At 32.5% G+C, this 17,995-nt stretch overlaps 1 protein-coding gene across 11 annotated transcripts in view; it reads right to left on the reverse strand.

Moving 5' to 3' along the window:
• LOC143239697 (protein Gawky-like) overlaps positions 1-14,695 on the reverse strand; it is an 82,848-nt gene extending 68,153 nt beyond the window's left edge. For 4 of the 11 annotated variants that reach the window (XR_013021317.1, XR_013021318.1, XM_076481076.1 and 1 more), the window contains exons 1-3: positions 14,545-14,673; positions 14,217-14,374; positions 11,930-11,999 (exon numbers count right to left, since the gene is read on the reverse strand). The gene's annotated coding sequence lies outside the window, so the exon portion shown is untranslated. Of the gene's footprint in view, positions 1-11,929; positions 12,000-13,323; positions 13,623-14,112; positions 14,375-14,544 lie in introns of all 11 variants that reach the window. The other 7 variants (XM_076481079.1, XM_076481078.1, XM_076481077.1 and 4 more) reach the window with 5 other exon arrangements.
• Positions 14,696-17,995: the final 3,300 nt, after the last annotated feature.

Raw genomic sequence — 17,995 nt, forward strand, 5'->3', positions numbered from 1 at the left:
GTGCAATATCTACCTTTTCACACAACACCAGCTCAATCTTCACAACAAAAATGCAAGTAAACTCAACACTACACAGATTCCTTTCATGTAATTACCATTATACATGTTACAGCACCATGAAAATATTCAGCTGTGCACAAGTTATCCTTCAATTCAAGGGGCTTTTTTAAGCCTCAAAATGTAAGTGCAGCTATCACTTAGAATATTTAACTTTAAAAAGGCATTTGTTTAAAGAACACTGAACATCTTTCATTTTTCTTTATGCTCTTCTTATGTAAAAGTTGAAATTTAACACCTTTACATGAAATACATCTGTATAACTATTTCACTGATAATAATTGGCCAATACCTGGGTGTTGCTTATATGATTATCAGGAAATTATCACAAACTTAAGATTTTATTCTCTAGAAGTTAATTTACAAACACCAGAAATAGAATTCCAAGGTTCCAGTTAAAACTTAAACTTGGCTACAGTGCCAGACCAAAACAAGCTACAATAGTAATTAATTAGTTGAGCATTGGATTGCCAAAATGTATTCCACTGCAGAATACTAAAATTAAATAAATAATTTAAGAATAGAATATGTTTGGGATAGAATATGTTTTATTTTTTAATAGCATGTATTAAAAACAATACAATGAAAAATACTTCAACTATATACAGTCTTAACTTCCACTTCCCATAGTCTAAAAGTACTTTGATTTTTATGGGAGAGAAATTTAATTTCAAGAAGAAATATTAGTTTTAAGCAACTGTATACAAGGAAGAGCACCATTAATGTGATGGTTAAAATTTTTCCTTCCATAGTGCATAAATGTTAATTATTTATAGGTTGTAATAAATTCTTCTGGGAATAGCTAGTTTCCCAAGAGCAGCTTAGTTAACCATACTTGAAAAATGAAACATACAAAGTATGTTTAAAATAATTAATAACTAGCAAAACAGTAAAATATCTATATACATTGTTGAACAATAAGTGGCACCAAATTCCAACATTATTTTAAAACTTTACTGAAATATCTGAAGTACACACATAGCTATGAACCACAGTTCATTTCAATGATACAAAAGAATGAAAAATTTCAATTATAAATAACATTATTACACAAAAATGGGTGACTAACTGTATTTACTAATCAATCAACAGTTCCACTAATATCTTACCTTCACTTAATTGAATATCAGTATTTTCAAAATCTGCCAGTTGCCTCACCTTTAATTAAAAGTTTAAAATTTTTAACAGTGGCAGTCTTAATACCGTCGTCATAACAAAATCAGATAAGCATGTGTGATGGCAATGAAAATCAGACCAAAGACAAATTATAAAGTTATAATTAGGTACAGCACAAACAGCTACTAAAAAGCTTAAGGACTTCTGAAACACACAAACATAACAGCAATATTTCAATTATTTTGATACTTGGAATAAGTACTTGGTTCTTGATTTAGTGTTTTATGGCACAAAGCAGCTAGGCTATCTGCACCAAACATCCAGTAAAAAGTTAAAATTTGGTAAAATTCATGAAAGGAAATTAAAGGTAAAACAAAAACAAAGTTTAAAAAAACATAATAGCATAAAACCAATGTTTACATCTAGTCTACAACGTCAAGAGAAAAACTATAGTAATTCGAGTTGTAAAGAACTTTCTGTAGCATAAATGTAATAACAACTCACCAGGAAGACTAACAGGTAAGTACAAAAACCACCATTAGTCACCTGAAGTTGACCTTTCCAGCCCTGGTTCCAAGTTATTTAACGTTATGGCCATTTTCAAAAAGGAAAGTAATAAAACTTTTAAGACATGTAAAAAAATTATAATAATAACTCATCAGGATGACTAATGGGCAGTTCAAACAGCAGTGCTAGTCACCTGAAGTGGGCCTTTCCAGTCCTGGTTTCAAGTTATTTAATGTTATGGCCAGTTTCTAATTTCAAATTGAGCTAGATAAATTGTGATTTTTAAAAGGGAGCCACATTAAAAAGGTGTAATATATAAATTAAAAAACTTAAAATGGCATTAAAAAGATTAATGGCCTTTAAAAAACTAAAAACATTACCAAGATTTACAGTGTCACCATCACCAATAACACTGTCTAACGTTAAGGACAAACCTTGGGATAGAATATGTTTAAAATGGTGCCATTGTTGAGAGTCATAACGACAACAAATTAAAATGTGGCTTATTGTGACCCGAGTGTTCCTATGGAAGCAAGACAGCCAAAGTCCAATATAGGGTTTTATTTGGAAAATCTTGTTTTCACTTTTCTCACTCCAAGTCGACTGTCAGCTGGCACAGAGTCAAGCTTTGAATACAGGACCATAGTCCATGCATGCAACAGACACAGCGGTGATAGTGCCAGAGCAAATAGATTTAGCTGCAGTGTCGGTGAGCTTGTTCCTGCAAATACCAACATAGCCTGGTATCCAGAAAACTGGATAGAAATAGATGTTAAAGAGAAATGGGCCAGTTGGTTTTGAATATCAGTGAGAATAGGGTGTAAGCCAACATGAAGCAATTCCAGGGCCAGTAGAGAACTAAGAGAGTCAAAATAAATAGTGCAGTTTGAGTACTGTTTAGCATCTATGTGATCCAGTGCAAGAGATTTTGGCATACAATTCAGCAGTGATCACAGAAGCTGTAAAGGGGATTCTGCATGCAACCACCAAACTACAACAAACCATGGCAGAGCCCACACAGTCACCTGATTTTAAACTATCTGTATAAATCAAAGTGGAAGGATGGTTCGGAAAGGAGTGTCTAAGAGCCATGGTGGAATGGGCTGACCAGTGGATACAGCAATGTTATACAAGGACAGACCCAAGTCATCCAACTTCACCTGGATACGAAGACCAAAAGAAGCAATGGCAGACCATGTGGTCTGAAAAAGCATGACCCTACGAGGAAGGAAAACACAACCCCAGGTGAGATGCTTTAGTAAGGAACAAAGTTACATAGCATATTGTAAAGATAGTTGCAAACGGCAGAGGTACAAAGAAGGTCCATGAAACTACGTACAAGCCCTGAACAGGAGTGCAGAAAGTCCCAGTGCAGAGCCAAAGACCTTGATAATGAACAGGGTCTAGCATCTTTAAGACCAATGGTCTGGCAGAGCCATAGATCAGTGATCCATAGTCAAGATTCAATCGAATAAGAACACAATACATCTTTAACATAGAACGTCGATCTGCTCCCCAAGTGGTGGAAGAGAAGACACAAAGGATGTTCAATGCTCTTGTACATTTGACCTGTGCCTCCATGTTGTTGTGTCACAAGCCTTCTCAATATCAAAGAATATTGATACAAGATGTCATTTGAGAAAGGCTTCTCTGATTCACATTTGAAGTCGAATCAGGTGGTCCATGGTGGAGCGCTGTTGTCAGAACCTACACTGGATGGGCGAGAGGAGGTTGTACGGTTTGAGGAACCATCCTCTCTAAGGTCTTACAGAGACAGCTTGTCAAACCAACTGGACAGTTTGAAGGAATCTTGGGATCCTTCCCAGGTTTAGAGAAAGGCAGGACAATAGCCTGGCACCAGGCAAAACATTCTCCTGTCAGATCCAGTTAAAAACATTCAAAAAAGATAGCAAGAGAAGCAGGAGATACATGGCACAGCATCTCATAGTGTTTATCATCAGGTCCAACTAATGTACTGCCAGACCAATGAAGGGCCAGTTTGAGTTCCACCAGTGTAAAGGGCCAATTACAGTCACACAGATAATAGTTCAAAAAGAAAGAGGTGATTGTTCTGCCCAAGTCTTGATGGCTAAGAAGGTGGAAGAAGAAACAGAAGTGCTAGATACCCAGCAAAAGCTTTCACCTAGAGTATTGGTGATGCTCTGGGTATCAGCTACTTCCTGGCCATCAGAGAGCAAGATCAAGAGGGGGACAGAATTATATTGCCCACTGACCTTTCAAATCTTGTCCCATATGACTTTGGAACTGGTGGTAGAAGATATGCTGGTTGTGAACTTAATCCAAGATTCCTTCTGGCTTTGACATCTTGCCAATAGAGCATGTGCATGGGCCCACTAAAAAGCAATGTGGTTCGAGAGTGTGGGATATCTACTGAAAGTATCCCAGGCTCGTTTTTTGAGCCTTCTGTGCCATGTGGCAGGCAGGATTCAACCATGGACAAGGATATAGTAGAAAACGTGTTGAGGTTTTAGGAATACATTGAGCAGCTGCTTGTATAATACAATCAATTACTGCTGCCACACAGTTGTCTATTGATGGCTTACAGATGATGGCGGGATCAAGTTCTGCGAGAGCAGCAAAAGAGGGCCAGTTTGCCTGATCCAGCTTCCACCAGGGCATGCAAGTGAATGCAATAAAAGAAAATGAGGTACAACAGGTGGTTCAGATGGTGAGAATTGTTGCTCAATCTTCAAGATGTGGTCGTTTACCTATAGACTGTTTTTTCACTATTTGATTAAGATTTTTAACTAAAGTATCTATAACAAAGAGAGAAATTTTGGTGCCCACTGACCCCACCCACCATGGAGCCCTACAAGGAGATGCACTACAATGTCAAACAAGGACACAGTGGCAATGCCAGGGTTTCATGAGCACTATACCCTAACACCAGCATCAGATATAACTGTCCACAACACCTGTTGAGAACATCCAACACTGATATTTGGGTGACCCTAGCTTGAGTAGACTAGCCGACTGACCCAAAAGAAACCCAGGGCCACCCGTCTACAGGAATTCAAGGCAAAGGTGGTGGCATTAGGGTTGGACCCCTCAACCATCAGGATCCTCTCCTCCCCTTCACAGGTCACTATGCACCGTAAACACATGGGTGGATGTTTAGATCCCAGAGAAGGTAAACTGAAAGAACAGAAACCTTCCCTGGGAGGTTCCCTCACCACATACAGGAATCCACACAGACAGGTGGAATAAGTGAAAACAGAAATTAGTTGTTTTTTTTATTACAATTGATATAACCAGAATTTTGATTAATCAACTGATGGGATAATCACAAAAAGTAACAACTGGAAATATTAATTTCTGTTAACCCTTTCACAGCTGGTTTGGCGTTATACACACGAGTTCATATGCACATTTGTACACAAATTATTTACACCAACTTTTGATACAGTATATGTACATTCACAAAATTTGGCAGACTTTTAGAAAAGATTACAGGTTTTTTGTACACAAAGAATTGGATATTTACTGAAATATTCTTACTAAAAATTTGTTTATGAAAATAAAGTCTTTGGTTACTAGTCTAAGTGCAAAGTGATTTCATGTTATGTTTTAAAAACTATTATTATTATTAGTTGTGTAACCTTTACAACCTGCTAAATAAATTTCAAACATGTTTTCATGAAAACTTTATATTTTGTTATTTTCTATACCCTAAATGGGTTCTGTCAACTTGCAGACCTTGTGATATTAACAAAATAAAAAAAGTTTTTCCTGCTAGAATGACTACATATTACTGTATCCAATAATATAAAACTGATGAGGTCTTGTCTGTTTTAGCAGACTAGTATTTTCTACTATATGATAACATTTATATTATTACATATTATATATGTACATAAATTATGACTATTTGGAAATAACTTATGAAACTTTTCTTAAAATATAAAATAAATAAAGCATAAAAAATTCTCTCTTCTAGCTACAGCCTTTAAACTCTTGCTACCGAACATAGGTTGCTTTTAAAATTTTGCATATGGAAGATAAACAGATTTTTGTAGGTTTTATATATAACAGAATAAACATTTTATAAATAACTATACTGATATCACAGAATCCCACTATAATTTATTAAGCTCAGTAGCTAAACTGTATTGGGTCTAAAACAAGTACAAAACTTTGAGCAGACTAAAGATAGCCTACCTCCTTGAAATCTCAGTTCAAAAGCTTGTGGTAGCCTTCTTTAATGATTAAGTTGGTTGAGAAAACCACCAGGGAATGTTTTGAGCTAGCAATTGGTTATTCGTGTCATACACTGTAGTAAGAGTATATACTCCAGTCCACTTACAGAATTGGAAAGAAGTGAATGGGGTCACCAGGTTTCATTCAGTATACAAGACATCTCAGAAAAATTAAAAGATAAGGTTTTATTTTATATTCTATTTTCTCAATATTGATCACTTGAGTTCATAATTTGTACAAAACTATAGACTTAGTATTCTGATATCAGAAACATCTAATTCTAACCACTGCTACATTCAGCATAGGTGGGTTCTTTTAATATTTACTTTTAAATTAAGAAATTAACTCGCATTAAAATTTGAAGCAGAATATACAACTTGATTCCAAACTTACTGGCAAAATTTGTAAAATAGTTCAGTAAAATTTTATATACTAGTCAACAAAAGCAATGATATGGCCTTTAACCCATGACCCTTTATGAAAGGATTAATTGATCAGTTTATGTGACACAAATAAATGTAATCACTGCCCAAAACTAATCTGGAATGCTTTGTCACAACATCAGAACAAGGACACAAACGCAGGTCATTTACGAAACAAAGTGTGTGTGAAGGCAAAGCAACAGTGGTTATCTTCTAATAGTTTTCTTGCAACAGCAGTTTTACATGTGAATCAGCAGGACCAAATATTATATTTTTCTAATGTATTATTTAAAATAAATCTAAAGCATTTTATTACCTGATAGATAAACACAATGACTCTTTATTGACTATTTATTAATGTAATTTAGAATTCTGTTTTACACTTTATATGCATAATTGATCAAAATTAGGTTACAAGAAACAACCAAGTTTCAAAGTCTTTTACTTTATTGATAATTTTCTTTGAAAATCTGTTGCATAAATTATGATAAATTCCTCTTTCATTCATCTTGAAAGATAAACAACCAAAAACTTTAATCTATCAAAAATCAATCAAACTAGGAGAATTTTTGAGAACTGTAATTTACTTGTTTTATGTTATTCTATTTAATTTTTTCATTACTGCTAATTGTCATTTAAACTGGGCAGTAAGTTGAATTTACTTATCATTAAGGCATTGTGGTGATTAATCTACAACAATTAACTAATCAATTATTCAAGAGAATAGGACAGTTGAATAGTGATTTTTGTTTTAGAGTAAAGCCAAACTGGGATGTCTGCTGTATCCACCAAACTGCAGGTTTTAGCACTAAGTCCATTAACCTTCTGCTTACTCACCTATGAACTGAACAATTGGAATGATGAAAAATAAAACACCAATACCAATTAGATCATTATTTTGGTAAGTCATGACAAATAAATTAACTGGAACAATCTTGCATTAAAGAAAAATAAACACAAATCATAATACCAATATTTAGGTTACTTGGTAGTTGGAATAATCAGAAACATTAAGAACAGGAAATGTAACTAATTAATAGGACTGCTAATAAATTCAGTCAGCAAATTTCACTAATTGCACAGCTATAGTTCATTAAAGAAATGCTAGGAATGAACTAATAAAACTGTTACTTCATATCTGTAATGAATATCAACACAATAACACTTCTAAAACCTCTCATCAACATGAATTGTAATTTGCTAATAAAAACATAATCTGCAGTAATTAATTATAAGGAGACAGAGTGACATGAACTGTGCCAGTGCAGATAATTCCCTTACTACACATTTTAATCAAGCAGTGAAAATATCTAAACAGAAGCCTGACAAGAAACAAAAGATTTTGAACAATTATCATTCATTAAAAATGATTAATGCAATAAATTATTCTTAAGCTTAACAGCCTTAAAAGATCTTTCACTGTTAAAGAGAGTTAAATGTCGAGTGATAAAACAAGTCATCTGAAACAAGCTTTTCAATAAGCATTCTTATACTACAATAAAACTCAATACTAAAGAAACTAACACTAATCACTTTTATTATACAAGATAACACATCATAAAAAAAATTAAGTTTGGTTAGGTTGTAATTAAGCACAAATGAACACCATGGGCTATCAGTTCTGCCACCACATGTATCAAACCCCAGTTTCTAGCATTGCAAGTCTGCAGACATACTGCTATGCCACTGGGAGGCTAATAAGTAAAAGTATTCAACATTTAAAAATGTACAATCATTTATTATATGAAGTTACAAGTTATATGCATACAATTAAAAACTAAGATGTCGTGGAAAATGTTCCATCATCTTCAGGAGACCAGGACAAAAAGGAAATTACATTATACAATAAATTATTGTTCATTTTTAAATGTTGAATATTTTTTCTTATTTTATCAAATTATGCATAAGAATGGTCACAGAATATAAAAAACATCCATTTTGGACTAATTTACTAGCCAAACATTACTCTTCCAGACAGAAAGATAAAGAAATATCTGTTAATTTTAAGTGGCCTATAATAGAAAAGTTATGAATGGCCTTCAAAAACTTAGCAAAAGTTGTTTATGATTTCTGTTTCATTTAACACTAAGCATTTTAAGAACCTACCTCAAGTTTTTAAACTCTTTAGTAGCTTCTAACTTAACTATAATTTAAACCTTTTATATTTTTCTTTCTAAAATCACAATACAAGTATTTGTATCTTAAGTTTTTTAAACAACTTTTTTGCAAAAATTAGGTGTGATGTAGGAATAGCAATGTCAAAAAAGTACATAAAAAAGGCAAAGATGAATACACAAAACCATACAAAAATAATCTACATAGGTAGCCACTAAGTACTGAGTCAATCTTAGGAATATTAGCCACTGTAAGACTGTATACCACTATTCAATTTAACTCTTTCAGTACAGAGTTGGTTCTAAGGATTAAACTCAATCATTTTGTGCTTGTTTTAATTTTTATTCTATTACTTTTAAATTAGTAAGCACATGTTCATGAAACATGGCAGATGAGAAAAACATTACAATGCTTTCATAAGCAAAATATCCAATTTTTTATTTTTATTAAGTCATGAGATTTATTTAATAATTTTCTCATGACTATATTTTCATGTTTCCTATCATATGATATGCAATGCAAGTCATTTTAAAATTTCACATGCAAAATTCTTACATTATTCATATAGTCCCATAAAATGTTTCTTCACAAAAAACATTTTATTTTCACTAACAAATTTCCATAGCAGTTAAGTCAATTTGACCAATCTCATAACCACAATATAAAATTAGTAAACTAGTATAAATTATGCATTTTTCATTCCAGAATGATTACAGATTATAAAAGGAAAATACATTCTAGACTAAATAGTTTAAGCCTCATAACATTATATATGTATTACTTTTAATATGTTTACCTTTTTGCTGTGTCTAGCTAAGAATACAGAATTTACAATGACAGGGCATTTGTACACTCAAATAACCTCTCCAATAATATAAAACTGACCCTTATTTTTTAGTGAACTAGTATTTTATAAAATCAGTCACATTTCAATTATAAATTGTACATATATATATAGATTTTACTAGTTAAAAACAGGTTCTTAAAAACTTGTTTTTCTTAAATACAATTATCTCTTCTAGTTAAGACCTTTGTACTTGTTGCTGTTTGTCTCAGCTCATTATGTCTTAAGAAATTTTGCACATGAAGGATGTGAAACAATTTTTTTAGGTTTTTATACACACATACACATGAATAACCAATAAACCACAAATTATTCTTGATGGTGAGAAACCCACTTGAAATAAAAATGAGTCTCAGAATGGCTGGTATGGGTATTAACACTTTTATTGATAAGCAAAGAACATTTCAACCTTCCAAGGTCATCTTCAGGTTAACAAAAACTTTATTCTGAGATACAAATAAATTAATTCACTGATATCATAGAATTCCACTAATTTAACAAATTTGTATTTGAATACAAATACCAAACAATACCAAACTTAACCAGTTTGAAGGTTTATCTGAAATGAAAAAGAAGATAGTTATATTTGAAAATAGCTGAAAAATCAGCCATTTAAACTAGTGCTGCATTCAACATACCACATGACACAAAAATAGATGTTTAGGTGTGTTTAATATTTACTTTTAAATTTAAAAAAAATTAATAAAGTATAATATAAAAATTTGAATTATAATCTATAATTTGATACCAAACTTAAGGAGGAGATAAATTCATAAAATAGTAGTTCAATAGAATTTTGAATAAGTCAAACACAATGGCATTTACTTTGATCTATGACCCATCTGGAAAGGGGATGAACTCTTTTACAACAAGGTACCTCTCTACCCAAGTCACCAAATCACATTCAAAATTTATTTAAACAGGTTTATTGCCAATGTAATTCAATTAATTATAATGCATTTTGTAACTCAGTTATGTTATCAAAGAAAACTTAAAAGAAAACCATAACAATTTTAACTTCAGTTATGTTGTTACAATAAACTTTCCAACCCCTTACAGATGCCATGTCCATCTATTATATCCTTTAACTTTACCAGTCATGTGTATTTAACTTCACTTGAAATGTGTATACAAACCATTAGAAAGAGTTCACTTTACACTAATTCATTAACAGTCATTTTAAAATTTGCATTTGTTTGTTGCCATTGAGTAGATCCAACTGCCAGTAGTACTGTTGCTGCTTTATCCACAACAGAACTTCCAGACATTTCTTTATTAAATCAGTTACAGAGAGACAGTTAAATTGCAATTAGGTTTCACTTTCATATTTAAGTTAATTATGCATTATTTGCATTTCAAAATTTATATTTAAGATGTTTAAACAATTTAAAAATTTATCTCAGTTCTTAAGGCTTACAATCTTGCAAGCATAAAATAATTTTACTGAAGGTTTGTGCGTATTTTCTGAAGATACTGTAATACACCCCAAGGACACTGCTGACTTGTATTGAGATGAATGATAAACAATAAAGGACAGAAAAGGAAACAAAATAAAAATTAAGTACTATTAAAAGGAAAAGATCTGAAGTTATAAATATCACCAAAAGATATATTAGGAATAGTTTCTAAAACATTAAAAAGGTATGCACATTGTTCCTTTCCTTGGTTTTAAAACATTTCATCCATTGTATGTTGATAATTCCTACAATCAGTGATATGGTGGAGAAAAAAACATTTACCTTAAAAAAAGAAAAAAAAAACTCATTTAGGAGATTCAAGAGGTTATAAAGAAAAAATAATTGAAAATTGTAAAATTAAGAAAAGTATGTTGCATAGTAATCATGATTGGTAATTATATACAAATCACATTTATTTGAGAAAGTCAATCTGTTTAGATATCACAACCATATTACAGTTTACATGTAATTACTGCAGCACAACATGGTTGAACATTTAGATTTTCACATAAACAGTAGTGTTTTTAACTAATGACCAGTACTTTGCACTACCAATTATTAAAATGTTGAAAAAGGCATTAAACAAATAAAGAGTCTATAATTCACACATCATGGTGCATTTTCTCAATGCTCAAACATTTTTCTGAAAAACAAAAGATATAATAGTTTTAACTTTGTGTCAAAACTAGTGGCATGAAGCATTGCAAACTCTACCAGTAAAAATAAACCAATGTTCTTAAACATATAGAAGTATAGATTTTTTCTATATTAGAATTTTCACTCAAGACTTTTTAAGTTCAGTTCTATACATGTAGTATTCCCCTTTCCTAATTCTTTTAGTTCAAGTTACATTTTATGCCCTAATACCATTCTCATGCCATACTGCAAACCACCATTTGTGCTCTATTCCTTGAGTAACCACCCCAAGTGGAAAGTAACTTACTTTCATACTTGTACATTTCTGAAAAAAATGTCTGAATGTCTGAAAAATGTACATACTTGTACATTTCTGAAAAAAACAGATGTCTCTCTATAAACAAGCACATAAATATAAAAATAAAAATTTACATATTACAGGAAATCACATTTGTCTAAATTCAAGAGTTAAAATAGTATAGCTTAGCAATTAAATACACAGACACATATATTACAATTAACAGTACCACAAAGTTTGAATGAAATTTAACACTTACATTTGGTACTTTTACTCCCTGCAATTTCATCACAAACATTTCTGGTATGTTTCTGAAGTTCACATAATCACTAATGAAAACAAAAGTAGCAGAAGATTAATAGCTAAAGGTTTTAACAAGTTTTATACCAAAAAAATCATAGCATATATTTTACATCATTACTATGATTCTTTCTGATATAAGCATCTTTGGTTGTATTCATCACATCTTTCCTGTTGTAAAATTAAACACTCTTAATGCTTCACTGAATAACTTAAGTATATAGATAAAGTACAGAGATAATTAGAAAATTAGAAATTTTTTCATTCATGGCTTTAAGTATAGATGTCTGTTGAAAACTCAGTTTACTGAGAAGTTGCCATTTACATCATAAAACATCTCGCATGTTTGAGAAATAATTGTGATGTAAGAGCTTTGAAGTTTAAATATAATCCTTGTATACTACCCTAGCACAATAAATTCAGACTGTTAACTTGCATTTGGAACAAATGCTATGACCCACACTTTTCACAGAATTCACCAACATAAGTCTTGAAATTGATTACCATTTGTTGTTTACAATTAGTGGGGACAGATACAATAAGTGATTCTTATGACTGGTCAGTAGTCAAGCAAAGCAGCCCAGTCATGTCTTTTTTTCCAGTGGTTGATATCCTTATACAGTTTTGCACTATATTACATATGATAAAGGCATTAACAAGAGGACTTTTGAAAGTTGAAAAAGTCACAATGTCAACAAAATTTGTGGATTTTTTATTTTGATTGGGGGGGGGATAATATTTGCTGTGAATGAGGCCCAAAATACACTTACTTTACTCCATCTATCCATTAACTCTTTATCAAAAATACTTTATTAAAAAAAAAAACAATTTTTAGTGTACACAAGATTTTTATGTTTACTAAAATATTACCAAATTTTATAGAGATTAAAATTATAGTATTGATAATTTCATGGTTCCATTGTTGTTATGCAAGGTTGTTTAAAATTACCACACCCATGCCAATACAATTAACCTTTTCACTGTAGCTGGAAAGTATATTTCTTTGTGCTCCCACTGCAGCTGAGACAGTTGTTCCCCACCGTTATTCAAAATTGCCATGTATAACATGTGTGAGTAAAATGAGTTATGAAGTATTTACTGACATCTCACCTAATGTTTGGATGTGGTTACCCTCAATGTTTTCCATTCAGTTCTTCAGTAACCAACAAGAGGCCTAACCAGAATTTATGACAACTGCATGCCAACAGTACCACAATGCTGAAGCAACAAGTATTAACCTTAATTACAATGTAAATATGCTCCATATACTTGACCAAATAGGTTAGGTTGTGAAAGCGAGTCAAGTGGTGTTTAAATGCGCGATGAAAAGGTAATGAAACAAGAGGTTCTTACCTCTCCACCTAGTGATGATAGTTACAATGATAAATCTGGACCCAGCAGAGGAAGGTGTAAACAGTGTTAACAATGGGAAACATTTGTCCCAGCTGCAATGTGAGGGGTTGGGAACACTGGGAAGTACAAGTCTCAGCTTTAGTGAATGGGTCCCAAACAGAATTGGGAGAGGCTTGACCACTCCTTTTTCACAGTAACAAGAACCAGTAATAACATATATATAAAAAGTAAAAAGATTTGGAACTGTATGTATCACATCTGTGTGTGCTAATTCCTCCATTCCAAATTCATTTTTACATCTGAAAAGAAATTATACATTATTAGTCTACAAGCAGAAAAATTATCAAACATTAAACTAAAAAAATATAGTAGAGTACCACAAAACATAACATAGAATTGTGCAAATAAATTCAAATGTCACTTTGAAAACAGATAAACATGAATTTTTAACATATTCACATATCTGCTAAATAAAAATACGTGTCCTATTTAAATTTTAAAGAACTTAACATGTACAATGACAAACCACGGTGGGGGGGGGGGAAGCAGGCTGCGTGAGTAAAAAAAATACGATGATGCATGTTACAAGTTGTACTCGGTCTTTACCAAAGCAGAGGAAAGAAAAAACACGCACTAATTTACGTACACGCACATTTACAAGAATTATATTTATTACTTTATAACTTAAAGTAACGTTAGTAATAATGAGCATTATTATCGAACTTGAAGTAATGGAAGAATCAAGTTTCAAAATTAAACTATCGTTAACCCAATACCTATTTAACTTACGAGTTAGTCTTTCAATTCTGTACTGTTAATGTAGTTTCCGATACCAAACAATTTAATATTAAAAAACATGGAATTCGATATACTGATGATATAACATTTCCTACCTAAGACACGGCAACAAATATGGACGACTAACGTCAGTTCCGTATACTTGTATGTTAAAGTAAAGGCGCAGTACTTAAGGAAAGTGGTAGCAAGTTCCATCCATCCCCTTTACAACGATACAGTATCAGTACCACCCCTGTCTATCAATAACATGGACCTAGCCGCACCAAAAACAACCAATTAAGATAGAAGTTGGTTGTTATTACTATTATTAGTATTACACTTACACAAATATTTTAAAATACATGCGACACGATTTAAGTTCAGGGAATAATTTGAAAATATAACAACATTGAATAATACAAAACATATTGTTGCACTACATACCATACCAGTAATCTCGATTAATAACTTCTAAAATAAACCGACGTTTACGTCTACACACTACGGAACTTTTCTTAAAACACCCAGCAACCTGGTTCATTGAGGCACGACACAGCCGACTACGTCAGGCGACATGAACAACAATCACAGGAGAGTAGCGCCACCATAATTGCACATCCAGATATGTGAATAATTGTCCTTACTTTCAACACGGCATCGAAATTTCATATCTGAATATTTGCAGTTAACAAATAAGCTACGAAAGTTAAAGAAAAAACATTCAAAATTTTTATAATATAGGCTTTTAATTTTAAAAACTAAAAATAACTTTATAACTAATATAAAGATTTCATAATTTTTATATCAAATCTTTACATTTGTCCTAAACAGCTGACGAACTTGTATGCAATACATTAGGTGGTCGTAACATGGTTCGGTTAACCAACTTGCACACCTACTAGCCAGAATATCCTTCTCTCATACATGCACAGCATATCATAGTTTTAAAACATCACAATTTCAATCTCATCGCACTGTGATATTTGGTAAAAAAAGGGCCATTATTTCAAAGTTTGAATGATGAAGACTACCGTTATGCATCAGTGTCTAAAACGTAAAAAAAACCAAAACATAATATGCAATACTTATAGGTCTTATATTTTTCATTTTTTTTTTTTCTATTTGAACTTTTCACAACAGTCAATAAGATTTTTTTTTATCCAACTCGCAGGCTTACGGATAACTTATTTAAATCAATTTAAAAATTGTTTGGAATATCCAGAAAACACTTGACAATAAATACACCATAAACAAGTAATCTAGGCGTTCTTTTTTCATTTTATTTTTTGTGATCATTCACCAATTGTGTCGTACCCATAAACGTACATAGTGATGTCTATGGCAATGGCAGTCGTCAGGTTATTTGGTTTGTTTTGAATTTCGCGCAAAACTACACGAGGGCGATCTGCGCTGGCCGTCCCACATTTAGCAGTGTGGAAGACAGGTAGTCATCGCCACCCATCGCCAACTCTTCATCACGAAAGAATAGTGGGATTGACCGTTACATGATAAGAGCCTCATGACTGAAAGAATAAGCATGTTCGGTGTGAAGGAGATTCTAACCCGCGAGTCGATTTCCCTAACCACCTGGCCATGCTGGGCTTAGTCAGGTCATACTGATTACAAGTTAGCAGTAGTTATTGGAAAACCATCGTAAAGTTTATATCTGTGTATGGATTGTTTGTTTGTTTGTTTTGGAATTTCGCACAAAGCTACTCGAGGGCTATCTGTGCTAGCCGTCCCTAATTTAGCAGTGTAAGACTAGAGGGAAGGCAGCTAGTCATTACCACCCACCGCCAACTCTTGGGCTACTCTTTTACCAACGAATAGTGGGATTGACCGTCACATTATACACCCCCACGGCTGGGAGGGCGAGCATGTTTAGCGCGACGGGGGCGCGAACCCGCGACCCTCGGATTACGAGTCGCACGCCTTACGCGCTAGGCCATGCCGGGCCATTCTGTGTATGGAATATTTAATAATTTTCCACATACGTTATGCACTTCAAGGTATATACAAGTAATATTAAGAGCCGAACTTTTATCTTGTTAAAATTGACACGTATCACTCGATCCCAGCGGTCTCGTTCAAATTACAAGTATATATTTTCATGGTAAATATAATGCTCAAGCTCTATTCCGTCTACAGAATTGTTTTACACTAGTTTCCTTAAAACAAAACTATTTTATATTACTCACTTACGCACTTGTGATGAGAAAATAATGCATATTAAATATTCTCCAAAACACCTCACGTTAGGTTGAACCTTCTTACTTACTATTCAAGTGAAAATAGCGTGTTCATAAAGTGCCTTACGAACTTAACTTTACGTAGTAGCACAACCAGGTTTCCAATGGTTTGAGGGCAATAAATTAAAAATCAGAACTAAATCTAAATTTGTAATAAAATGGTCATTAAAACAAATCAGAACAGATCTCATAGTTTATGGAAGTTTTTTTTATTAAATGATACAAAACGAGTTTATATATATATATAAAACTTAAAAAAACACATGCGATCAATATGCCTAGATTTTTTAGAGGTGGCCAAGTCCAGTCGCCACTTTATTTACATCTAAAAAGAGTAAAACAATACATTCTTTTCATCCTGATTGTTTGTGGGTGAATATATCCTAGATTTCAAATCCTCTTGTCAGTTTATTTGATGGAACAATTAACCTTTTTTCCCCAAAAATGTATTGAAAATTCAGTTGTTTTTTTTAACTAGAATAAAAATACTACTATATAAAAGGATTTCAAAATACAGCTACCATGTTTCATTCAGAAACATTAAATGCTCAGTAAACTCACAGTGCAAATTATTTGATCATATTAAAGGATTTACAGAGTCTAACCCAAGATAATAAAAAAACAACTTCTTTCACCTTTGATTAATCAACAGGTAAACTATTTTTAGTGTCAAAATCTTTCATTAAAATAAACTTGGTAAATTTATTTATGATTTTAAGATAAATATCATTAGGGTCAGGAGTTTGCTGTTTTATTCTTCCATATTAAAGTTTCCTTCAAAATTCCTTAAACCAATATTAGGCTCAGCATTTTTAAACTGGCATTGAAGTATATAGTGGCATTTCATGCTAAAAGAAAAACTGTTACTTTTAGCCTTAATAATATTTTCCTTAAATTCTTTTAACTGTAAGCCCAGAGTTCTAAATTTTTAGAAGTGAATTTAATGTTTTTGACAAGCCTGAAACTTTTACAGATTTAAAGTTCAACTCTCTTATTCACTCATCCAGGAGAAGACCTTCAGTTGGAACACAACCCTTTGGAAGAAATACATTCTTTTTGAAACCTTCTGAATCAAAATGTCAAATATCCTAGGTTTCATTAACATTCTTCCCATTCAATATCTTTCTTCCAAAATTTCTTGCAATGTTTGTTTCTTTGTGTTTTCTTATAGCAAAATAGACATCAAGCTGTCTGCCAAGACCACCAAGGGGAATCGAACCCCTGATTTTAGTGTTGTAAATCCGTAGACTTACCACAGGACCAGCAAGGTACATCTTACCAGCCTCTCTAAAATCTGTACCATGACTTACTAACTCTTAATTTATTTCAGTTAAAAATATCAAAGGTGATAATGCTATAATCACTAGTGTCTAAGACCTCTTGCCACATCAAACATTTTACCATATTTTTCTCAAGCTGTGAATTAAAAACATAACATTTGATAATTTAAGGTCAAATGGCCTGCTGATTTACCAATTCTCCCATATAATCTAAATTAAAACTTTCAAAAATAAAAGCCACTTCTTATCATTTAAGTATTTTATGAAGCATTCCCTTAAAGTCCCTCACACTTACTACATCTGAAGGTAAACTAATCCAAAGGTCAACCTACTTATTAAATAAATAACACTATCTTAGATTAAGTA

Source organism: Tachypleus tridentatus, chromosome 13 (genome assembly GCF_004210375.1).
Source record: "Tachypleus tridentatus isolate NWPU-2018 chromosome 13, ASM421037v1, whole genome shotgun sequence".
In the NCBI taxonomy this organism is placed as follows: Eukaryota; Metazoa; Arthropoda; class Merostomata; order Xiphosura; family Limulidae; genus Tachypleus; species Tachypleus tridentatus.